Source organism: Garra rufa, chromosome 22 (assembly GCF_049309525.1).
Source record: "Garra rufa chromosome 22, GarRuf1.0, whole genome shotgun sequence".
Taxonomy (NCBI): Eukaryota; Metazoa; Chordata; class Actinopteri; order Cypriniformes; family Cyprinidae; genus Garra; species Garra rufa.
The window spans coordinates 38,383,838-38,409,914 of NC_133382.1; positions in this window are offsets into that span (position 1 = coordinate 38,383,838).

The following is a 26,077-nucleotide window of genomic DNA, read 5'->3' on the forward strand; positions in this document are numbered from 1 at the left end:
AAAAAGTCAGAATAATTAACTTTCAAGGTTGCTACAATTTTTTTACAGACATTACTGATTTTTTTAATAAACATAAATCTACATCTGGATCTGTGGTAGTTCTTTCTGTAGTGGTGGTGCCTTCTGTAGTTGTGATCTCAGTTGTTGTGGTACTTTCAATTGTTGTGGTCTCCATTGTTGTGCTTTCTGGTGTTGTGGTGCCTGAGGTGGTGGTGCCAGTGATTGTACTTTCTGTCATTGTGGTGCTTTCTGGAGTTGTGGTACCTGTGGTGGAGCTTTCAGTTGTTGTAGTGTCTGTTGTGGTTTCCATTGTTGTACTTTCTGAATTTGTAATACCAGTGGTGGTACTTTCTGTTGTTGTGATATCAGTTGTGGTGATACTTTCGATTGTTGTGGTCTCAGCTGTTGTCCCAGTTGTGGTACTAAAATTATGCAGTTTTCTTTTTTCCCCCCATAAGTGTGGGTTTCACAACTGTACATTTTAAAACATTACAGACACTTCCAGTTTTAAAAAGCCATTAACTGTATTAAAGACATAGTCATTTGGACAACATACTTTAGTTATAGAGTCAATATAGGAATATCACTGAGAAATAGTTTGGAAAAGATTCTCTTTATTAGGCCCTTTTGGACATTTCCATTTTATGCTGTGAATATATTCTAGATTCTTTTATAGAAATTGCACCACTATATTGTACAGAAGACATATTTATTATTATTATTAAATATGCAGACAAATATCTACACATGGTTACACAAGTATGATTTAAGCAATTTTAAGATTAGTTAATTAGAATAAAATAAATAGTATAAAGAAGCACTCTGGGATTATTACTGATTTCATAAATACACGTATTTCATTTATTAATCTTAAATAAAATAACTGTCTTTCAGAGAGCACTTTTTTATAGTTTATTAGATATGGATCTTATTTTAACGTTCTCTGGAGCAACTATTTATAGAATTACATTTAATAAGACATTAAAACTATCAACTGGTTGTGCTAATTTCCGTAGTTGTCTCAGTTGTGGTGCTTTCTGATGTTCCATCCGTTGTGGTGCTTTCTAATTTTGTGGTCCCCGTAGTTGTGCTTTCTTCAGTTGTGGTACCAATGGTGGTACTTTCTGTTATTGTGATCTCAGATGTAATGCTTTCTGTTGTTGTGGACTCTTTAGTAGTACTTTCTGAAATGGTGGTGCCAGAGGTCGTACTTGCTGTCATTGTGGTGCTTTCTCTTGTTGTGCTTTCCACTGTTGTGCTTTGTGGAGTTGTGGTACTAGTGGTGGTGCCTTCTGTAGTTGTGATCTCACTTGTCGTGGTACTTCCGATTGTTGTGGTCCCCATTGTTGTGCTTTCTGGAGTTGTGGTAAAGGTGGTGGTACTTTTTGATGTTGTAGTGTCTGTTGTTGTAGTTTCCACTGTTGTACTTTGTGGAGTTGTGGTACCAATGGTTGTGCTTTCTGTTATTGTTGTACTTTCTGTTGTTGTAGCATCTGTTGTGGTGCTTCCTGTTGTTGTGGCTTCAGATGTAGTACTTTCTGATGTTATAATACCAGAGGTGGTACTTTCTGTTGTTGTGGCCTCAGTTGTGCTTTCTAATGTTATGGTCCCCGTAGTTGTACTTTCTATCGTTGTTGAGCTTTCTGTTGTTGTTGTGCTTTCTGCTGTTGTGGTCTCAATTGTGCTTTCTAGAGTTGTGATACCGGTGGTGGTTCTTTCTGCTGTTGTGGTCTCCATTGTGCTTTCTAGAGTTGTGATACCGGTGGTGGTTCTTTCTGTTGTTGTGGTCTCCATTGTGGTGCGTTCTGTTATTATATAATAATACAACATTAGCCAAATTTTGTTTAGCATGCTTAATAGATCAAATTTCAGTCCAAATTACTTAACAAGAAAAAATACAAACAAAAATATAAAAAAAACACATTGAAACTGCAACTTCACACAGCAAAAAATAATGATACTAATATACTGTTGGATACTGTTATACCATAAAATACTTTTTTGGGGGGTGTAGTGTTAATTTGAATTTTTTTTATTCTATGATTGGCAACATATCAATAAAAAATTAAATTCTTTGTTAAAATGGCAACCAGTGTAATTCTATTAAAACTAGTAATATGGTCTCTCTTTGATTTCATTAATACTTTTGACTGCTGCAGTGAAAGTTGTGGCTTAGTTATAAAATAGTAAAATATGGCATTGCAGTAATCACAATGAGCAAAAATAATACTGTTATTTATATTTAATACTTATTTAATACTTGCATAATCCAGTTTCTATTCTTCCTCTTCCATGCTTAGGGTGATTAGATTATTACCAGAGAGACTTTCAGTCTATTAAGTAAAATTAAACCATCAAAAGTCACAACATATCAATATACATATCAATATAAAAATCAGTTCTTTGTTAAAATAGCAACCAGTTTAATTCTATTAAAACTAGTAATATGGTCTCTCCTTGATTTCATTAATACTTTTGACTGCTGCAGTGTAAGTTGTGGCTTAGTAATAAAATAGTAAATATGGCATTGCAGTAATCACAATGAGCAAAAATAATACTGTTTTGTCACTTAATTAAACTGAGATTTAAACTCAAAATCATTGTCAGTAATTGCAGCAAGGTTTTTATTTTAGTTTGTACAATAAAGTTGTATAATCCAGTTTCTATTGTGCCCCTTTCATGCTTATGGTCCTCCATAAGTATTTAGTTTTTTTTTCTTCAAGTAACAGTGTCTCTCAACTGAACTGAAATATATAGTTGTACATCATCAGCATAAAAATTACTCATTCATCCTCTGTTTCTGAGTTACACTATCTTGACGTAAAATGAAAATCAAGGTTGCCAAAGAATTGATCCTTCAGAAACAACATATATTATTTAAAATGTATTTGATACATAGTCCCTTATATAAATAAATTGTTACCTTTCTGCAATAAACATCTTGAATTGATTTAGATTACTACCAGAGAGACTAATTTCCAGTCTATTAAGTAAAGTTAGATAATCAAAATTCTAATTCCTGTTTTAGAAAGGCATTAACTGTATTAGACACATAGTCATTTGAACAACATACTTTAGTTATAGAGTCAAGATAGGAATATCACTGAGAAATAGTTTGGAAAAGATTCTCTTTATTAGCTCTCCTTAACATTTCCATTTTATGGCGTGAATATATTCTTGATTATTCTATATAAATTCTATCACTATATTGTACAGACAACCTCATTTGTATTATTATTATTATTTTTATTAAATATACAGAAAAATATATACATGTGGTTACACAAGTAGGATTTAACCAATTATAAGATTAGGTATTAAGATTACAATAAAAAGTATAAAGCAGCACTCTGAGATTATTACAGATTTCATCAATACATTTATTTTATGTATTTATTTATTTATTCATTCGGATATTTATTTAAAATAAAATAACTGTCTTTTAGAGTGCACTGTTTTTTTTTTTTTTGTTTTTTTTTTGCATATACCTAAATGTTATACATTATAATATCACAATGGCCTAACAGGTGTGTTTATGTTGCCACTACAATTTATTAGATATGGATCTTATTTTAACTTTCTCTGGAGCAATTAAATTTTTGCATTTAATTGCAAAATTGAATTGCATTTAATAAGACATTAAACTATTGAGGGGTTGTGCTCATTTCTGTTGTCTCAGTTATGGTGCCTTCTTATGTTGTTGTACCACTGGTGGTGCTGTCTGTTGTTCCGTCCGTTGTGGTGCTTTCTAATGTTGTGGTCCCCCTTGTTGTACTTTCTGAAGTTGTGGTACCAGTGGTGGTACTTCCTTCTGTTGTAGCATCCTTTGTTGTGCTTCCGGTTGTTGTGGCTTCAGTTGTAGTACTTTCTGTTGTTGTGCTTTCTAAAGTTGTGGTACCAATGGTGGTACTTTCTGTTATTGTTGTACTTTCTGTTGTTGTAGAATCTGTTGTGGTGCTTCCTGTTGTTGTGGATTCAGTGGTAGTACTTTCTGGAGTTGTGGTAATGGCGGTGGTACTTTGCGATGTTGTAGTGTCTGTTGTTGTGGTTTCCACTGTTGTACTTTGTGGAGTAGTGGTAACAATGGTGGTACTTTCTGTTATTGTTGTACTTTCTGTTGTTGTGCTTTCTGGAGTTGTGGTAATGGCGGTGGTAATTTCTGATGTTGTAGTGTCTGTTGTTGTGGTTTCCACTGTTGTACTTTGTGGAGTAGTGGTAACAATGGTGGTACTTTCTGTTATTGTTGTACTTTCTGTTGTTGTAGAATCTGTTGTGGTGCTTCCTGTAGTTGTGGCTTCAGTTGTAGCACTTTCTGTTGCTGTGCTTTCTGGAGTTGTGGTATCAATGGTGGTACTTTCTGTTATTGTCGTACTTTCTGTTGTTGTAGCATCTGTTGTTGTGCTTCCTGTTGTTGTGGCTGCAGTGGTAGTACTTTCTGTTGTTGTGCTTTCTGGAGTTGTGGTAATGGCGGTGGTAATTTCTGATGTTGTAGTGTCTGTTGTTGTGGTTTCCACTGTTGTACTTTGTGGAGTAGTGGTAACAATGGTGGTACTTTCTGTTATTGTTGTACTTTCTGTTGTTGTAGCATCTGTTGTTGTGCTTCCGGTTGTTGTGGCTTCAGTTGTAGTACTTTCTGTTGTTGTGCTTTCTGCAGTTGTGGTAATGGTGGTGGTACTTTCTGATGTTGTAATACCAGGGGTGGTACTTTCTGTTGTTGTGGCCTCAGTTGTGCTTACTGTAGTTGTGGTTTCTGTTGTTGTGGTCTCCATTGTGGTGCTTTCTATTATTATATAATAATACAACATTAGCCAAATTTTGTTTAGCACACTTAATACATAAATTTCAGTCCAGATTACTTAACAAGAAAAAATACAAACACAAATATAAAAGTACATTGACACTGTAACTTCACACAGCAATAAATACTGATTATGTTACTGTTTTTATATCAAAAATTACTTTAAAAAAGACTTGCACTTTAAAAATATGAACGACTGAAGCCTGTCTAATATATATCAGTTTACACTTCCAAATTTTGGGGGTATAGTGTTAATTTGAAAGATTTTAAACTATGATTGTCAACATATCAATAAAAAAAATCAATTATTTGTTAAAACAACAACCAGTGTAATTCTAGTAAAACTAGTAATATGGTCTCTTTTTGATTTCATTAATACTTTTGACTGCTGCAGTATAAGTTGTGGCTTAGTTATGAAACAGTAAAAAATGGTATTGCAGTAATCATAATGAGCAAAAATAATACTTTTTTCTCACTTAATTAAACTGAGATTTAAACTCAAAATCATTGTCAGTAATTGCAGCAAGGTTTTTATTTTAGTTTGTACAATAAAGTTGCATAATCCAGTTTCTGTTCTTCCCCTTTCATACTTAGGATCCTCCATAAGTATTTTGGTTTTATCTTCATGTAACAGTGTCTCTCAACTCAACTAAAATTTATAGTTGTATATCATGAGCATAAAAGTACTCATTCATCCTCTGTTTCTGAGTTATACTATCTTGGCTTAAAATGAAAATCAAAGTAGCCAAAGAATTGATCCTTCAGAAACAACATATATTATTTAATATTTATTTGATACATAATCCGTTATATAAATAAATTGTTACCTTCCTTCAATATACATCTTAAATTGATTTAGATTATTACCAGAGAGACTAATTTTCAGTCTATTAAGTAAAATTAAATAATCAAAAGTCTAATGCTGCACTTAGGCCCAAGAGGATAAAGAATGATGCATTGCTCATATTGTAGATATTTTATCTCAAATAATTCATAACTTAAATTATTTGAGTTATTTAAAATTATATGTTAAAATTTGGTCTTTTTTCCCCATAAATGCAGGCTTCCCAACTGTACGTTTTAAAGCATTGCAGAAACTTCCTGTTTTAGAAAGGCATTAACTGTATTAGACACATAGTCATTTGAACAACATACTTTAGTTATAGAGTCAAGATAGGAATATCACTGTTGCCTGGGTTTCCCCATCCTGCCTTGCGCAGCGCGATTTTATTCACGCTGCTAGTCAGTCTGGAAACCATGGACCTAATTTTCACCTAAGATAGGGAACCAATCACAGAACGGGGAGGGAGCAGCAAGACGATGACGTATTCTATGCGACTCACCGAAGCAGTTTGTTACTATGGATCCAGCATGGCAGCAGACGCGAAGTTATCTCTCGTGTCTACACCGGACGCGAGCGGCGTGACCAGACGCGACAAATGACATTAGAACCTATTATGCTGTCTACACTGAATGCGGCGCGACGCGGCCCGACAGTAATCTCCTGCCGCGTTCTATTTATGACGTGCTCACACAAAGTTTAAATGATTTGCAACGGTCGCCTTGTCGCGTCCAGTGTAGCCAGACTTTAGCTGTTGCGGCGCGGCAACTGTCGCGTCCGGTGTAGACACGGTATAGTGTTCTAAGTAGTTTAGAACGCAAGTTTATTTTGAAAAAAGAGCAACTTTTGGCATTCGCTCTACATATGTCATCCGGTATAATTGAAACGATTGGCTATGAGCTACGCACAGGCGCATTTGATAGACATTCGTATCGCCCAATAAACGGCTCTGGGCATTCGTAAACCACGCCTCAAATACGAGAAAATGAACATGTGGTTCCCAGACCACGAATCATGACGAAGTCGTAACGTGGTCTGGCGATAGCCAGGCTAATATCACTGAGAAATAGTTTGGAAAAGATTCTCTTTATTAGCTCTCCTTAACATTTCCATCTTATGCCGAGAATATATTCTTGATTATTCTATATAAATTGTACCACTATATTGTACAGACAACCTCATTTGTATTATTATTATTATTTTTATTATTATTACTAAATATACAGAAAAATATATACATGTGGTTACACAAGTAGGATTTAACCAATTATAAGATTAGGTATTAAGATTACAATAAATAGTATATAGAAGCACTCTGAGATTATTACAGATTTCATCAATACATTTATTTTATGTATTTATTCATTTATTCATTCAGATATTTATTTAAAATAAAATAACTGTCTTTTAGAGTGCACTGTTTTTTGTTTTGTTTTTTGCATATAACTGAATGTTATACATTATAATATCACAATGGCCTGACAGGTGTGTTTATGTTGCCACTACAATTTATTAGATATGGATCTTATTTTAACTTTCTCTGGGAGCAATTACATTTTTTGTGTTTAATTGCAAAATTGAATTGCATTTAATAAGACATTAAAACTATTGAGGGGTTGTGCTCATTTCTGTTGTCTCAGTTGTGGTGCCTTCTTATGTTGTTGTACCACTGGTGGTGCTGTCTGTTTTTCCATCCGTTGTGGTGCTTTCTAATGTTGTGGTCCCCATTGTTATACTTTCTGAGGTTGTGGTACCAGTGGTGGTACTTCCTTCTGTTGTAGCATCTGTTGTGGTGCTTCCTGTTGTTGTGGCTTCAGTTGTAGTATTTTCTGTTGTTGTGCTTTCTGGAGTTGTGGTACCAATGGTGGTACTTTCTGTTATTGTTGTACTTTTTGTTGTTGTAGCATCTGTTGTTGGGCTTCCTGTTGTTGTGGCTTCAGTTGTAGTACTTTCTGTTGTTGTGCTTTCTGGAGTTGTGGTAATGGTGGTGGTGGTACTTTCTGATGTTGTAGTTTCTGTTGTTATGGTTTCCACTGTTGTACTTTTTGGAGTTGTGGTACCAAAGGTGGTACTCTCTGTTATTGTTGTTCTTTCTGTTGTTGTAGCATCTGTTGTTGTGCTTCCTGTTGTTGTGGCTTCAGTTGTAGTACTTTCTGTTGTTGTGCTTTCTGGAGTTGTGGTATTGGTGGTGGTGGTACTTTCTGATGTTGTAATACCAGGGGTGGTACTTTCTGTTGTTGTGGCTTCAGTTGTGATTTCTGTAGTTGTTGTGTCTGCTGTTGTACTTTCTAACGTTGTTGAGCTTTCTGTTGTTTTCTCAGTTGTGGTGCTTTCTGTTGTTGTTGTGCTTTCTGCTGTTGTGGTCTCAATTGTGCTTTCTAGAGTTGTGGTACCAATGGTGGTACTTTCTGTTATTGTTGTACTTTCAGTTGTTGTAGCATCTGTTGTGGTGCTTCCGGTTGTTGTGGCTTCAGTTGTAGTACTTTCTGTTGTTGTGCTTTCTGCAGTTGTGGTAATGGTGGTGGTACTTTCTGTTATTGTTGTACTTTCTGTTGTTGTAGCATCTGTTGTTGTGGCTTCAGTTGTAGTACTTTCTGTTGTTGTGCTTTCTGCAGTTGTGGTAATGGTGGTGGTACTTTCTGTTATTGTTGTACTTTCTGTTGTTGTAGCATCTGTTGTTGTGGCTTCAGTTGTAGTACTTTCTGTTGTTGTGCTTTCTGCAGTTGTGGTAATGGTGGTGGTACTTTCTGATGTTGTAATACCAGGGGTGGTACTTTCTGTTGTTGTGGCCTCAGTTGTGGTGCTTTCTGGAGTTGTGGTGCTTTCTGTTATTATATAATAATACAACATTAGCCACATTTTGTTTAGCACACTTAATACATAAAATTCAGTCCAGATTACTTAACAAGAAAAATACAAACACAAATATAAAAGTCTAACATTGACACTGCAACTTCACACAGCAATAAATACTGATTATGTTTTTTTTATATCAAAAATTACTTTAAAAAAGACTTGCATTTTAAAAATATGAACGACTGAAGCCTGTCTAATATATATCAGTTTACACTTCCAAATTTTGGGGGTGTAGTGTTAATTTGAAAGATTTTAAACTATGGTTGTCAACATATCAATAAAAAATCAATTATTTGTTAAAACAACAACCAATGTAATTCTAGTAAAACTAGTAATATGGTCTCTTCTTGATTTCATTAATAATTTTGACTGCTGCAGTATAAGTTGTGGCTTAGTTATAAAACAGTAAAAAATGGTATTGCAGTAATCACAATGAGCAAAAATAATACTTTTTTCTCACTTAATTAAACTGAGATTTAAACTCAAAATCATTGTCAGTAATTGCAGCAAGGTTTGTATTTTAGTTTGTACAATAAAGTTGCATAATCCAGTTTCTGTTCTTCCCCTTTCATGCTTAGGGTCCTCCATAAGTATTTTGGTTTTATCTTCATGTAACAGTGTCTCTCAACTCAACTAAAATTTATAGTTGTATATCATAAGCATAAAAGTACTCATTCATCCTCTGTTTCTGAGTTATACTATCTTGACTTAAAATGAAAATCAAAGTAGCCAAAGAATTGATCCTTCAGAAACAACATATATTATTTAATATTTATTTGATACATAGTCCGTTATATAAATAAATTGTTACCTTCCTTCAATATACATCTTAAATTGATTTAGATTATTACCAGAGAGACTAATTTTCAGTCTATTAAGTAAAATTAAATAATCAAAAGTCTAATGCTGCACTTAGGCCCAAGAGGATAAAGAATGATGCATTGCTCATATTGTAGATATTTTATCTCAAATAATTTAGAACTTAAATTATTTGAGTTACTTAAAATTATATATTAAAATTTGGTCTTTTTTCCCCATAAATGCAGGCTTCCCAACTGTACGTTTTAAAGCATTGCAGAAACTTCCTGTTTTAGAAAGGAATTAACTGTATTAGACACATAGTCATTTGAACAACATACTTTAGTTATAGAGTCAAGATAGGAATATCACTGAGAAATAGTTTGGAAAAGATTCTCTTTATTAGCTCTCCTGAACATTTTCATCTTATGCCATGAATATATTCTTGATTATTCTATATAAATTGTACCACTATATTGTACAGACAACCTCATTTGTATTATTATTATTATTTTTATTATTATTATTAAATATACAGAAAAATATATACATGTGGTTACACAAGTAGGATTTAACCAATTATAAGATATTAAGATTACAATAAATATTATAAAGAAGCACTCTGAGATTATTACAGATTTCATCCATACATTTATTTTATGTATTTATTTATTTATTCATTTGGATATTTATTTAAAATAAAATAACTGTCTTTTAGAGTGCACTGTTTTTTTTGTTTTGTTTTTTTGCATATACCTGAATGTTATACATTATAATATCACAATGGCCTAACAGGTGTGTTTATGTTGCCACTACAATTTATTAGATATGGATTTTATTTTAACTTTCTCTGGAGCAACTACATTTTTGCATTTAATTGCAAAGTTGAATTGCATTTTATAAGACATTAAACTATTGAGGGGTTGTGCTCATTTCTGTTGTCTCAGTTGTGGTGCCTTCTTATGTTGTTGTACCAGTGGTGGTGCTGTCTGTTGTTCCGTCCGTTGTGGTGCTTTCTAATGTTGTGGTCCCCCTTGTTGTACTTTCTGAAGTTGTGGTACCAGTGGTGGTACTTCCTTCTGTTGTAGCATCCTTTGTTGTGCTTCCGGTTGTTGTGGCTTCAGTTGTAGTACTTTCTGTTGTTGTGCTTTCTGGAGTTGTGGTAATGGTGGTGCTACTTTCTGATGTTGTAGTGTCTGTTGTTGTGGTTTCCACTGTTGTACTTTGTGGAGTAGTGGTACCAATGGTGGTACTTTCTGTTATTGTTGTACTTTCTGTTGTTGTAGCATCTGTTGTTGTGCTTCCTGTTGTTGTGGCTTCAGTGGTAGTACTTTCTGTTGTTGTAGCATCTGTTGTGGTGCTTCCTGTTGTTGTGGCTTCAGTTGTAGTACTTTCTGTTGTTGTAGCATCTGTTGTTGTGCTTCCGGTTGTTGTACTTTCTGTTGTTGTGCTTTCTGGAGTTGTGGTAATTTCTGATGTTGTTGTGTCTGTTGTTGTGGTTTCCACTGTTGTAATTTGTGGAGTTGTGGTACCAATGGTGGTACTTTCTGTTATTGTTGTACTTTCTGGTGTTGTAGCATCTGATGTGGTGCTTCCTGTTGTTGTGGCTTCAGTTGTAGTACTTTCTGTTGTTGTGCTTTCTGGAGTTGTGTTAATGGTGGTGGTACTTTCTGATGTTGTAATACCAGGGGTGGTACTTTCTGTTGTTGTGGCCTCAGTTGTGCTTTCTGTAGTTGTTGTGTCTGCTGATGTACTTTCTGGAGTTGTGGTACCGGTGGTTGTACTTTCTATCGTTGTTGAGCTTTCTGTTGTTTTCTCAGTTGTGGTGCTTTCTGTTGATGTAGCATCTGTTGTTGTGCTTCCGGTTGTTGTGGCTTCAGTTGTAGTACTTTCTGTTGTTGTGCTTTCTGGAATTGTGGTACCAATGGTGGTACTTTCTGTTATTGTTGTACTTTCTGTTGTTGTAGCATCTGTTGTGGTGCTTCCTGTTGTTGTTGCTTCAGTTGTAGTACTATCTGTTGTTGTGCTTTCTGGAGTTGTGGTAGTGGTGGTGGTACTTTCTGATGTTGTGCTTTCTGGAGTTGTGGTACCAATGGTGGTACTCTCTGTTATTGTTGTACTTTCTGTTGTTGTAGCATCCTTTGTGGTGCTTCCGGTTGTTGTGGCTTCAGTTGTAGTACTTTCTGTTGTTGTGCTTTCTGGAGTTGTGGTACCAATGGTGGTACTTTCTGTTATTGTTGTACTTTCTAACGTTGTTGAGCTTTCTGTTGTTTTCTCAGTTGTGGTGCTTTCTGTTGTTGTTGTGCTTTCTGCTGTTGTGGTCTCAATTGTGCTTTCTAGAGTTGTGGTACCAATGGTGGTACTTTCTGTTATTGTTGTACTTTCTGTTGTTGTAGCATCTGTTGTGGTGCTTCCTGTTGTTGTTGCTTCAGTTGTAGTACTATCTGTTGTTGTGCTTTCTGGAGTTGTGGTACCAATGGTGGTACTTTCTGTTATTGTTGTACTTTCTGTTGTTGTAGCATCCTTTGTGGTGCTTCCGGTTGTTGTGGCTTCAGTTGTAGTACTTTCTGTTGTTGTGCTTTCTGCAGTTGTGGTAATGGTGGTGGTACTTTCTGATGTTGTAATACCAGGGGTGGTACTTTCTGTTGTTGTGGCCTCAGTTGTGGTGCTTTCTGAAGTTGTGGTGCTTTCTGTTATTATATAATAATACAACATTAGCCACATTTTGTTTAGCACACTTAATACATAAAATTCAGTCCAGATTACTTAACAAGAAAAATACAAACACAAATATAAAAGTCTAACATTGACACTGCAACTTCACACAGCAATAAATACTGATTATGTTTTTTTTATATCAAAAATTACTTTAAAAAAGACTTGCATTTTAAAAATATGAACGACTGAAGCCTGTCTAATATATATCAGTTTACACTTCCAAATTTTGGGGGTGTAGTGTTAATTTGAAAGATTTTAAACTATGGTTGTCAACATATCAATAAAAAATCAATTATTTGTTAAAACAACAACCAATGTAATTCTAGTAAAACTAGTAATATGGTCTCTTCTTGATTTCATTAATACTTTTGACTGCTGCAGTATAAGTTGTGGCTTAGTTATAAAACAGTAAAAAATGGTATTGCAGTAATCACAATGAGCAAAAATAATACTTTTTTCTCACTTAATTAAACTGAGATTTAAACTCAAAATCATTGTCAGTAATTGCAGCAAGGTTTGTATTTTAGTTTGTACAATAAAGTTGCATAATCCAGTTTCTGTTCTTCCCCTTTCATGCTTAGGGTCCTCCATAAGTATTTTGGTTTTATCTTCATGTAACAGTGTCTCTCAACTCAACTAAAATTTATAGTTGTATATCATAAGCATAAAAGTACTCATTCATCCTCTGTTTCTGAGTTATACTATCTTGACTTAAAATGAAAATCAAAGTAGCCAAAGAAATGATCCTTCAGAAACAACATATATTATTTAATATTTATTTGATACATAGTCCGTTATATAAATAAATTGTTACCTTCCTTCAATATACATCTTAAATTGATTTAGATTATTACCAGAGAGACTAATTTTCAGTCTATTAAGTAAAATTAAATAATCAAAAGTCTAATGCTGCACTTAGGCCCAAGAGGATAAAGAATGATGCATTGCTCATATTGTAGATATTTTATCTCAAATAATTTAGAACTTAAATTATTTGAGTTACTTAAAATTATATATTAAAATTTGGTCTTTTTTCCCCATAAATGCAGGCTTCCCAACTGTACGTTTTAAAGCATTGCAGAAACTTCCTGTTTTAGAAAGGAATTAACTGTATTAGACACATAGTCATTTGAACAACATACTTTAGTTATAGAGTCAAGATAGGAATATCACTGAGAAATAGTTTGGAAAAGATTCTCTTTATTAGCTCTCCTGAACATTTTCATCTTATGCCATGAATATATTCTTGATTATTCTATATAAATTGTACCACTATATTGTACAGACAACCTCATTTGTATTATTATTATTATTTTTATTATTATTATTAAATATACAGAAAAATATATACATGTGGTTACACAAGTAGGATTTAACCAATTATAAGATATTAAGATTACAATAAATATTATAAAGAAGCACTCTGAGATTATTACAGATTTCATCCATACATTTATTTTATGTATTTATTTATTTATTCATTTGGATATTTATTTAAAATAAAATAACTGTCTTTTAGAGTGCACTGTTTTTTTTGTTTTGTTTTTTGCATATACCTGAATGTTATACATTATAATATCACAATGGCCTAACAGGTGTGTTTATGTTGCCACTACAATTTATTAGATATGGATTTTATTTTAACTTTCTCTGGAGCAACTACATTTTTGCATTTAATTGCAAAGTTGAATTGCATTTTATAAGACATTAAACTATTGAGGGGTTGTGCTCATTTCTGTTGTCTCAGTTGTGGTGCCTTCTTATGTTGTTGTACCAGTGGTGGTGCTGTCTGTTGTTCCGTCCGTTGTGGTGCTTTCTAATGTTGTGGTCCCCCTTGTTGTACTTTCTGAAGTTGTGGTACCAGTGGTGGTACTTCCTTCTGTTGTAGCATCCTTTGTTGTGCTTCCGGTTGTTGTGGCTTCAGTTGTAGTACTTTCTGTTGTTGTGCTTTCTGGAGTTGTGGTAATGGTGGTGCTACTTTCTGATGTTGTAGTGTCTGTTGTTGTGGTTTCCACTGTTGTACTTTGTGGAGTAGTGGTACCAATGGTGGTACTTTCTGTTATTGTTGTACTTTCTGTTGTTGTAGCATCTGTTGTTGTGCTTCCTGTTGTTGTGGCTTCAGTGGTAGTACTTTCTGTTGTTGTAGCATCTGTTGTGGTGCTTCCTGTTGTTGTGGCTTCAGTTGTAGTACTTTCTGTTGTTGTAGCATCTGTTGTTGTGCTTCCGGTTGTTGTACTTTCTGTTGTTGTGCTTTCTGGAGTTGTGGTCATTTCTGATGTTGTTGTGTCTGTTGTTGTGGTTTCCACTGTTGTAATTTGTGGAGTTGTGGTACCAATGGTGGTACTTTCTGTTATTGTTGTACTTTCTGGTGTTGTAGCATCTGATGTGGTGCTTCCTGTTGTTGTGGCTTCAGTTGTAGTACTTTCTGTTGTTGTGCTTTCTGGAGTTGTGTTAATGGTGGTGGTACTTTCTGATGTTGTAATACCAGGGGTGGTACTTTCTGTTGTTGTGGCCTCAGTTGTGCTTTCTGTAGTTGTTGTGTCTGCTGATGTACTTTCTGGAGTTGTGGTACCGGTGGTTGTACTTTCTATCGTTGTTGAGCTTTCTGTTGTTTTCTCAGTTGTGGTGCTTTCTGTTGATGTAGCATCTGTTGTTGTGCTTCCGGTTGTTGTGGCTTCAGTTGTAGTACTTTCTGTTGTTGTGCTTTCTGGAATTGTGGTACCAATGGTGGTACTTTCTGTTATTGTTGTACTTTCTGTTGTTGTAGCATCTGTTGTGGTGCTTCCTGTTGTTGTTGCTTCAGTTGTAGTACTATCTGTTGTTGTGCTTTCTGGAGTTGTGGTAGTGGTGGTGGTACTTTCTGATGTTGTGCTTTCTGGAGTTGTGGTACCAATGGTGGTACTCTCTGTTATTGTTGTACTTTCTGTTGTTGTAGCATCCTTTGTGGTGCTTCCGGTTGTTGTGGCTTCAGTTGTAGTACTTTCTGTTGTTGTGCTTTCTGGAGTTGTGGTACCAATGGTGGTACTTTCTGTTATTGTTGTACTTTCTAACGTTGTTGAGCTTTCTGTTGTTTTCTCAGTTGTGGTGCTTTCTGTTGTTGTTGTGCTTTCTGCTGTTGTGGTCTCAATTGTGCTTTCTAGAGTTGTGGTACCAATGGTGGTACTTTCTGTTATTGTTGTACTTTCTGTTGTTGTAGCATCTGTTGTGGTGCTTCCTGTTGTTGTTGCTTCAGTTGTAGTACTATCTGTTGTTGTGCTTTCTGGAGTTGTGGTACCAATGGTGGTACTTTCTGTTATTGTTGTACTTTCTGTTGTTGTAGCATCCTTTGTGGTGCTTCCGGTTGTTGTGGCTTCAGTTGTAGTACTTTCTGTTGTTGTGCTTTCTGCAGTTGTGGTAATGGTGGTGGTACTTTCTGATGTTGTAATACCAGGGGTGGTACTTTCTGTTGTTGTGGCCTCAGTTGTGGTGCTTTCTGAAGTTGTGGTGCTTTCTGTTATTATATAATAATACAACATTAGCCACATTTTGTTTAGCACACTTAATACATAAAATTCAGTCCAGATTACTTAACAAGAAAAATACAAACACAAATATAAAAGTCTAACATTGACACTGCAACTTCACACAGCAATAAATACTGATTATGTTTTTTTTATATCAAAAATTACTTTAAAAAAGACTTGCATTTTAAAAATATGAACGACTGAAGTCTGTCTAATATATATCAGTTTACACTTCCAAATTTTGGGGGTGTAGTGTTAATTTGAAAGATTTTAAACTATGGTTGTCAACATATCAATAAAAAATCAATTATTTGTTAAAACAACAACCAATGTAATTCTAGTAAAACTAGTAATATGGTCTCTTCTTGATTTCATTAATACTTTTGACTGCTGCAGTATAAGTTGTGGCTTAGTTATAAAACAGTAAAAAATGGTATTGCAGTAATCACAATGAGCAAAAATAATACTTTTTTCTCACTTAATTAAACTGAGATTTAAACTCAAAATCATTGTCAGTAATTGCAGCAAGGTTTGTATTTTAGTTTGTACAATAAAGTTGCATAATCCAGTTTCTGTTCTTCCCCTTTCATGCTTAGGGTCCTCCATAAGTATTTTGGTTTTATCTTCATGTAACAGTGTCTCTCAACTCAACTAAAATTTATAGTTGTATATCATAAGCATAAAAGTACTCATTCATCCTCTGTTTCTGAGTTATACTATCTTGACTTAAAATGAAAATCAAAGTAGCCAAAGAATTGATCCTTCAGAAACAACATATATTATTTAATATTTATTTGATACATAGTCCGTTATATAAATAAATTGTTACCTTCCTTCAATATACATCTTAAATTGATTTAGATTATTACCAGAGAGACTAATTTTCAGTCTATTAAGTAAAATTAAATAATCAAAAGTCTAATGCTGCACTTAGGCCCAAGAGGATAAAGAATGATGCATTGCTCATATTGTAGATATTTTATCTCAAATAATTTATAACTTAAATTATTTGAGTTACTTAAAATTATATATTAAAATTTGGTCTTTTTTCCCCATAAATGCAGGCTTCCCAACTGTACGTTTTAAAGCATTGCAGAAACTTCCTGTTTTAGAAAGGAATTAACTGTATTAGACACATAGTCATTTGAACAACATACTTTAGTTATAGAGTCAAGATAGGAATATCACTGAGAAATAGTTTGGAAAAGATTCTCTTTATTAGCTCTCCTGAACATTTCCATCTTATGCCGTGAATATATTCTTGATTATTCTATATAAATTGTACCACTATATTGTACAGACAACCTCATTTGTATTATTATTATTATTTTTATTATTATTATTAAATATACAGAAAAATATATACATGTGGTTACACAAGTAGGATTTAACCAATTATAAGATATTAAGATTACAATAAATATTATAAAGAAGCACTCTGAGATTATTACAGATTTCATCCATACATTTATTTTATGTATTTATTTATTTATTCATTTGGATATTTATTTAAAATAAAATAACTGTCTTTTAGAGTGCACTGTTTTTTTTGTTTTTTTTGTTTTTTGCATATACCTGAATGTTATACATTATAATATCACAATGGCCTAACAGGTGTGTTTATGTTGCCACTACAATTTATTAGATATGGATTTTATTTTAACTTTCTCTGGAGCAACTACATTTTTGCATTTAATTGCAAAATTGAATTGCATTTTATAAGACATTAAACTATTGAGGGGTTGTGCTCATTTCTGTTGTCTCAGTTGTGGTGCCTTCTTATGTTGTTGTACCAGTGGTGGTGCTGTCTGTTGTTCCGTCCGTTGTGGTGCTTTCTAATGTTGTGGTCCCCCTTGTTGTACTTTCTGAAGTTGTGGTACCAGTGGTGGTACTTCCTTCTGTTGTAGCATCCTTTGTTGTGCTTCCGGTTGTTGTGGCTTCAGTTGTAGTACTTTCTGTTGTTGTGCTTTCTGGAGTTGTGGTAATGGTGGTGCTACTTTCTGATGTTGTAGTGTCTGTTGTTGTGGTTTCCACTGTTGTACTTTGTGGAGTAGTGGTACCAATGGTGGTACTTTCTGTTATTGTTGTACTTTCTGTTGTTGTAGCATCTGTTGTTGTGCTTCCTGTTGTTGTGGCTTCAGTGGTAGTACTTTCTGTTGTTGTAGCATCTGTTGTTGTGCTTCCAGTTGTTGTGGCTTCAGTTGTAGCACTTTCTGTTGTTGTACTTTCTGTTGTTGTAGCATCTGTTGTGGTGCTTCCTGTTGTTGTGGCTTCAGTTGTAGTACTTTCTGTTGTTGTAGCATCTGTTGTTGTGCTTCCGGTTGTTGTACTTTCTGTTGTTGTGCTTTCTGGAGTTGTGGTAATTTCTGATGTTGTTGTGTCTGTTGTTGTGGTTTCCACTGTTGTAATTTGTGGAGTTGTGGTACCAATGGTGGTACTTTCTGTTATTGTTGTACTTTCTGGTGTTGTAGCATCTGATGTGGTGCTTCCTGTTGTTGTGGCTTCAGTTGTAGTACTTTCTGTTGTTGTGCTTTCTGGAGTTGTGTTAATGGTGGTGGTACTTTCTGATGTTGTAATACCAGGGGTGGTACTTTCTGTTGTTGTAGCCTCAGTTGTGCTTTCTGTAGTTGTTGTGTCTGCTGATGTACTTTCTGGAGTTGTGGTACCGGTGGTTGTACTTTCTATCGTTGTTGAGCTTTCTGTTGTTTTCTCAGTTGTGGTGCTTTCTGTTGATGTAGCATCTGTTGTTGTGGTTTCCACTGTTGTACTTTGTGGAGTAGTGGTACCAATGGTGGTACTTTCTGTTATTGTTGTACTTTCTGTTGTTGTAGCATCTGTTGTGGTGCTTCCTGTTGTTGTGGCTTCAGTTGTAGTCATTTCTGTTGTTGTGCTTTCTGGAGTTGTGGTAATGGTTGTGGTAATTTCTGATGTTGTAGTGTCTGTTGTTGTGGTTTCCACTGTTGTACTTTGTGGAGTAGTGGTACCAATGGTGGTACTTTCTGTTGTTGTTGTACTTTCTGTTGTTGTAACATCTGTTGTTGTGCTTCCTGTTGTTGTGGCTTCAGTAGTAGTACTTTCTGTTGTTGTGCGTTCTGGAGTTGTGGTACCAATGGTGGTACTTTCTGTTATTGTTGTACTTTCTGTTGTTGTAGCATCTGTTGTTGTGCTTCCGGTTGTTGTACTTTCTGTTGTTGTGCTTTCTGGAGTTGTGGTAATTTCTGAAGTTGTTGTGTCTGTTGTTGTGGTTTCCACTGTTGTACTTTCTGGTGTTGTGGTACCAATGGTGGTACTTTCTGTTATTGTTGTACTTTCTGTTGTTGTAACATCTGTTGTGGTGCTTCCTGTTGTCGTGGCTTCAGTTGTAGTACTTTCTGTTGTTGTAGCATCTGTTGTTGTGCTTCCGGTTGTTGTGGCTTCAGTAGTAGTACTTTCTGTTGTTGTGCTTTCTGGAGTTGTGGTACCAATGGTGGTACTTTCTGTTATTGTTGTACTTTCTGTTGTTGTAGCATCTGTTGTGGTGCTTCCTGTTGTTGTGGCTTCAGTTGTAGTACTTTCTGTTGTTGTAGCATCTGTTGTTGTGCTTCCGGTTGTTGTACTTTCTGTTGTTGTGCTTTCTGGAGTTGTGGTAATTTCTGATGTTGTTGTGTCTGTTGTTGTGGTTTCCACTGTTGTACTTTCTGGAGTTGTGGTACCAATGGTGGTACTTTCTGTTATTGTTGTACTTTCTGTTGTTGTAGCATCTGTTGTTGTGCTTCCTGTTGTTGTGGCTTCAGTTGTTGTGCTTTCTGGAGTTGTGGTAATTTCTGATGTTGTTGTGTCTGTTGTTGTGGTTTCCACTGTTGTACTTTGTGGAGTTGTGGTACCAATGGTGGTACTTTCTGTTATTGTTGTACTTTCTGTTGTTGTAGCATCTGTTGTGGTGCTTCCTGTTGTTGTGGCTTCAGTTGTAGTACTTTCTGTTGTTGTAGCATCTGTTGTTGTGCTTCCAGTTGTTGTGGCTTCAGTTGTAGCACTTTCTGTTGTTGTGGTAATTTCTGATGTTGTAGTGTCTGTTGTGGTTTCCACTGTTGTACTTTGTGGAGTAGTGGTACCAGTGGTGGTGCTTTCTGTTATTGTTGTACTTTCTGTTGTTGTAACATCTGTTGTGGTGCTTCCTGTTGTTGTGGCTTCAGTTGTAGTACTTTCTGTTGTTGTAGCATCTGTTGTTGTGCTTCCAGTTGTTGTGGCTTCAGTTGTAGTACTTTCTGTTGTTGTGGTAATTTCTGATGTTGTAGTGTCTGTTGTGGTTTCCACTGTTGTACTTTGTGGAGTAGTGGTACCAGTGGTGGTGCTTTCTGTTATTGTTGTACTTTCTGTTGTTGTAACATCTGTTGTGGTGCTTCCTGTTGTTGTGGCTTCAGTTGTAGTACTTTCTGTTGTTGTAGCATCTGTTGTTGTGCTTCCAGTTGTTGTGGCTTCAGTTGTAGCACTTTCTGTTGTTGTACTTTCTGTTGTTGTAGCATCTGTTGTGGTGCTTCCTGTTGTTGTGGCTTCAGTTGTAGTACTTTTTGTTGATGTAGCATCTGTTGTTGTGCTTCCGGTTGTTGTGGCTTCAGTTGTAGTACTTTCTGTTGTTGTGCTTTTTGGAGTTGTGGTACCAATGGTGGTACTTTCTGTTATTGTTGTACTTTCTGTTGTTGTAGCATCTGTTGTGGTGCTTCCTGTTGTTGTTGCTTCAGTTGTAGTACTATCTGTTGTTGTGCTTTCTGGAGTTGTGGTAGTGGTGGTGGTACTTTCTGATGTTGTGCTTTCTGGAGTTGTGGTACCAATGGTGGTACTCTCTGTTATTGTTGTACTTTCTGTTGTTGTAGCATCCTTTGTGGTGCTTCCGGTTGTTGTGGCTTCAGTTGTAGTACTTTCTGTTGTTGTGCTTTCTGGAGTTGTGGTACCAATGGTGGTACTTTCTGTTATTGTTGTACTTTCTAACGTTGTTGAGCTTTCTGTTGTTTTCTCAGTTGTGGTGCTTTCTGTTGTTGTTGTGCTTTCTGCTGTTGTGGTCTCAATTGTGCTTTCTAGAGTTGTGGTACCAATGGTGGTACTTTCTGTTATTGTTGTACTTTCTGTTGTTGTAGCATCTGTTGTGGTGCTTCCTGTTGTTGTTGCTTCAGTTGTAGTACTATCTGTTGTTGTGCTTTCTGGAGTTGTGGTACCAATGGTGGTACTTTCTGTTATTGTTGTACTTTCTGTTGTTGTAGCATCCTTTGTGGTGCTTCCGGTTGTTGTGGCTTCAGTTGTAGTACTTTCTGTTGTTGTGCTTTCTGGAGTTGTGGTACCAATGGTGGTACTTTCTGTTATTGTTGTACTTTCTGTTGTTGTAGCATCCGTTGTTGTGCTTCCGGTTGTTGTGGCTTCAGTTGTAGTACTTTCTGTTGTTGTGCTTTCTGCAGTTGTGGTAATGGTGGTGGTACTTTCTGATGTTGTAATACCAGGGGTGGTACTTTCTGTTGTTGTGGCCTCAGTTGTGGTGCTTTCTGGAGTTGTGGTGCTTTCTGTTATTATATAATAATACAACATTAGCCACATTTTGTTTAGCACACTTAATACATAAAATTCAGTCCAGATTACTTAACAAGAAAAATACAAACACAAATATAAAAGTCTAACATTGACACTGCAACTTCACACAGCAATAAATACTGATTATGTTTTTTTTATTTCAAAAATTACTTTAAAAAAGACTTGCATTTTAAAAATATGAACGACTGAAGCCTGTCTAATATATATCAGTTTACACTTCCAAATTTTGGGGGTGTAGTGTTAATTTGAAAGATTTTAAACTATGATTGTCAACATATCAATAAAAAATCAATTATTTGTTAAAACAACAACCAATGTAATTCTAGTAAAACTAGTAATATGGTCTCTTTTTGATTTCATTAATACTTTTGACTGCTGCAGTATAAGTTGTGGCTTAGTTATAAAACAGTAAAAAATGGCATTGCAGTAATCACAATGAGCAAAAATAATACTTTTTTCTCACTTAATTAAACTGAGATTTAAACTCAAAATCATTGTCAGTAATTGCAGCAAGGTTTGTATTTTATTTTATGCAATAAAGTTGCATAATCCAGTTTCTGTTCTTCCCCTTTCATGCTTAGGGTCCTCCATAAGTATTTTGGTTTTATCTTCACGTAACAGTGTCTCTCAACTCAACTAAAATTTATAGTTGTATATCATAAGCATAAAAGTACTCATTCATCCTCTGTTTCTGAGTTATACTATCTTGACTTAAAATGAAAATCAAAGTAGCCAAAGAATTGATCCTTCAGAAACAACATATATTATTTAATATTTATTTGATACATAGTCCGTTATATAAATAAATTGTTACCTTCCTTCAATATACATCTTAAATTGATTTAGATTATTACCAGAGAGACTAATTTTCAGTCTATTAAGTAAAATTAAATAATCAAAAGTCTAATGCTGCACTTAGGCCCAAGAGGATAAAGAATGATGCATTGCTCATATTGTAGATATTTTATCTCAAATAATTTATAACTTAAATTATTTGAGTTACTTAAAATTATATATTAAAATTTGGTCTTTTTTCCCCATAAATGCAGGCTTCCCAACTGTACGTTTTAAAGCATTGCAGAAACTTCCTGTTTTAGAAAGGAATTAACTGCATTAGACACATAGTCATTTGAACAACATACTTTAGTTATAGAGTCAAGATAGGAATATCACTGAGAAATAGTTTGGAAAAGATTCTCTTTATTAGCTCTCCTGAACATTTCCATCTTATGCCGTGAATATATTCTTGATTATTCTATATAAATTGTACCACTATATTGTACAGACAACCTCATTTGTATTATTATTATTATTTTTATTATTATTATTATTAAATATACAGAAAAATATATACATGTGGTTACACAAGTAGGATTTAACCAATTATAAGATATTAAGATTACAATAAATATTATAAAGAAGCACTCTGAGATTATTACAGATTTCATCCATACATTGATTTTATGTATTTATTTATTTATTCATTTGGATATTTATTTAAAATAAAATAACTGTCTTTTAGAGTGCACTGTTTTTTTTGTTTTTTTTGTTTTTTGCATATACCTGAATGTTATACATTATAATATCACAATGGCCTAACAGGTGTGTTTATGTTGCCACTACAATTTATTAGATATGGATTTTATTTTAACTTTCTCTGGAGCAACTACATTTTTGCATTTAATTGCAAAATTGAATTGCATTTTATAAGACATTAAACTATTGAGGGGTTGTGCTCATTTCTGTTGTCTCAGTTGTGGTGCCTTCTTATGTTGTTGTACCAGTGGTGGTGCTGTCTGTTGTTCCGTCCGTTGTGGTGCTTTCTAATGTTGTGGTCCCCCTTGTTGTACTTTCTGAAGTTGTGGTACCAGTGGTGGTACTTCCTTCTGTTGTAGCATCCTTTGTTGTGCTTCCGGTTGTTGTGGCTTCAGTTGTAGTACTTTCTGTTGTTGTGCTTTCTGGAGTTGTGGTAATGGTGGTGCTACTTTCTGATGTTGTAGTGTCTGTTGTTGTGGTTTCCACTGTTGTACTTTGTGGAGTAGTGGTACCAATGGTGGTACTTTCTGTTATTGTTGTACTTTCTGTTGTTGTAGCATCTGTTGTGGTGCTTCCTGTTGTTGTGGCTTCAGTTGTAGTCATTTCTGTTGTTGTGCTTTCTGGAGTTGTGGTAATGGTTGTGGTAATTTCTGATGTTGTAGTGTCTGTTGTTGTGGTTTCCACTGTTGTACTTTGTGGAGTAGTGGTACCAATGGTGGTACTTTCTGTTGTTGTTGTACTTTCTGTTGTTGTAACATCTGTTGTGGTGCTTCCTGTTGTCGTGGCTTCAGTTGTAGTACTTTCTGTTGTTGTTGTTGTAGCATCTGTTGTTGTGCTTCCGGTTGTTGTGGCTTCAGCAGTAGTACTTTCTGTTGTTGTGCTTTCTGGAGTTGTGGTACCAATGGTGGTACTTTCTGTTATTGTTGTACTTTCTGTTGTTGTAGCATCTGTTGTTGTGCTTCCGGTTGTTGTACTTTCTGTTGTTGTGCTTTCTGGAGTTGTGGTAATTTCTGAAGTTGTTGTGTCTGTTGTTGTGGTTTCCACTGTTGTACTTTCTGGTGTTGTGGTACCAATGGTGGTACTTTCTGTTATTGTTGTACTTTCTGTTGTTGTAACATCTGTTGTGGTGCTTCCTGTTGTCGTGGCTTCAGTTGTAGTACTTTCTGTTGTTGTAGCATCTGTTGTTGTGCTTCCGGTTGTTGTGGCTTCAGTAGTAGTACTTTCTGTTGTTGTGCTTTCTGGAGTTGTGGTACCAATGGTGGTACTTTCTGTTATTGTTGTACTTTCTGTTGTTGTAGCATCTGTTGTGGTGCTTCCTGTTGTTGTGGCTTCAGTTGTAGTACTTTCTGTTGTTGTAGCATCTGTTGTTGTGCTTCCGGTTGTTGTACTTTCTGTTGTTGTGCTTTCTGGAGTTGTGGTAATTTCTGATGTTGTTGTGTCTGTTGTTGTGGTTTCCACTGTTGTACTTTCTGGAGTTGTGGTACCAATGGTGGTACTTTCTGTTATTGTTGTACTTTCTGTTGTTGTAGCATCTGTTGTTGTGCTTCCTGTTGTTGTGGCTTCAGTTGTTGTGCTTTCTGGAGTTGTGGTAATTTCTGATGTTGTTGTGTCTGTTGTTGTGGTTTCCACTGTTGTACTTTGTGGAGTTGTGGTACCAATGGTGGTACTTTCTGTTATTGTTGTACTTTCTGTTGTTGTAGCATCTGTTGTTGTGCTTCCTGTTGTTGTGGCTTCAGTTGTAGTCATTTCTGTTGTTGTTCTTTCTGGAGTTGTGGTAATGGTTGTGGTAATTTCTGATGTTGTAGTGTCTGTTGTTGTGGTTTCCACTGTTGTACTTTGTGGAGTTGTGGTACCAATGGTGGTACTTTCTGTTATTGTTGTACTTTCTGTTGTTGTAGCATCTGTTGTGGTGCTTCCTGTTGTTGTGGCTTCAGTTGTAGTACTTTCTGTTGTTGTAGCATCTGTTGTTGTGCTTCCAGTTGTTGTGGCTTCAGTTGTAGTACTTTCTGTTGTTGTGGTAATTTCTGATGTTGTAGTGTCTGTTGTGGTTTCCACTGTTGTACTTTGTGGAGTAGTGGTACCAGTGGTGGTGCTTTCTGTTATTGTTGTACTTTCTGTTGTTGTAACATCTGTTGTGGTGCTTCCTGTTGTTGTGGCTTCAGTTGTAGTACTTTCTGTTGTTGTAGCATCTGTTGTTGTGCTTCCAGTTGTTGTGGTTTCAGTTGTAGCACTTTCTGTTGTTGTACTTTCTGTTGTTGTAGCATCTGTTGTGGTGCTTCCTGTTGTTGTGGCTTCAGTTGTAGTACTTTCTGTTGTTGTAGCATCTGTTGTTGTGCTTCCGGTTGTTGTGGCTTCAGTAGTAGTACTTTCTGTTGTTGTGCTTTCTGGAGTTGTGGTACCAATGGTGGTACTTTCTGTTATTGTTGTACTTTCTGGTGTTGTAGCATCTGATGTGGTGCTTCCTGTTGTTGTGGCTTCAGTTGTAGTACTTTCTGTTGTTGTGCTTTCTGGAGTTGTGTTAATGGTGGTGGTACTTTCTGATGTTGTAATACCAGGGGTGGTACTTTCTGTTGTTGTAGCCTCAGTTGTGCTTTCTGTAGTTGTTGTGTCTGCTGATGTACTTTCTGGAGTTGTGGTACCGGTGGTTGTACTTTCTATCGTTGTTGAGCTTTCTGTTGTTTTCTCAGTTGTGGTGCTTTCTGTTGATGTAGCATCTGTTGTTGTGGTTTCCACTGTTGTACTTTGTGGAGTAGTGGTACCAATGGTGGTACTTTCTGTTATTGTTGTACTTTCTGTTGTTGTAGCATCTGTTGTGGTGCTTCCTGTTGTTGTGGCTTCAGTTGTAGTCATTTCTGTTGTTGTGCTTTCTGGAGTTGTGGTAATGGTTGTGGTAATTTCTGATGTTGTAGTGTCTGTTGTTGTGGTTTCCATTGTTGTACTTTGTGGAGTAGTGGTACCAATGGTGGTACTTTCTGTTGTTGTTGTACTTTCTGTTGTTGTAACATCTGTTGTTGTGCTTCCTGTTGTTGTGGCTTCAGTAGTAGTACTTTCTGTTGTTGTGCGTTCTGGAGTTGTGGTACCAATGGTGGTACTTTCTGTTATTGTTGTACTTTCTGTTGTTGTAGCATCTGTTGTTGTGCTTCCGGTTGTTGTACTTTCTGTTGTTGTGCTTTCTGGAGTTGTGGTAATTTCTGAAGTTGTTGTGTCTGTTGTTGTGGTTTCCACTGTTGTACTTTCTGGTGTTGTGGTACCAATGGTGGTACTTTCTGTTATTGTTGTACTTTCTGTTGTTGTAACATCTGTTGTGGTGCTTCCTGTTGTCGTGGCTTCAGTTGTAGTACTTTCTGTTGTTGTAGCATCTGTTGTTGTGCTTCCGGTTGTTGTGGCTTCAGTAGTAGTACTTTCTGTTGTTGTGCTTTCTGGAGTTGTGGTACCAATGGTGGTACTTTCTGTTATTGTTGTACTTTCTGT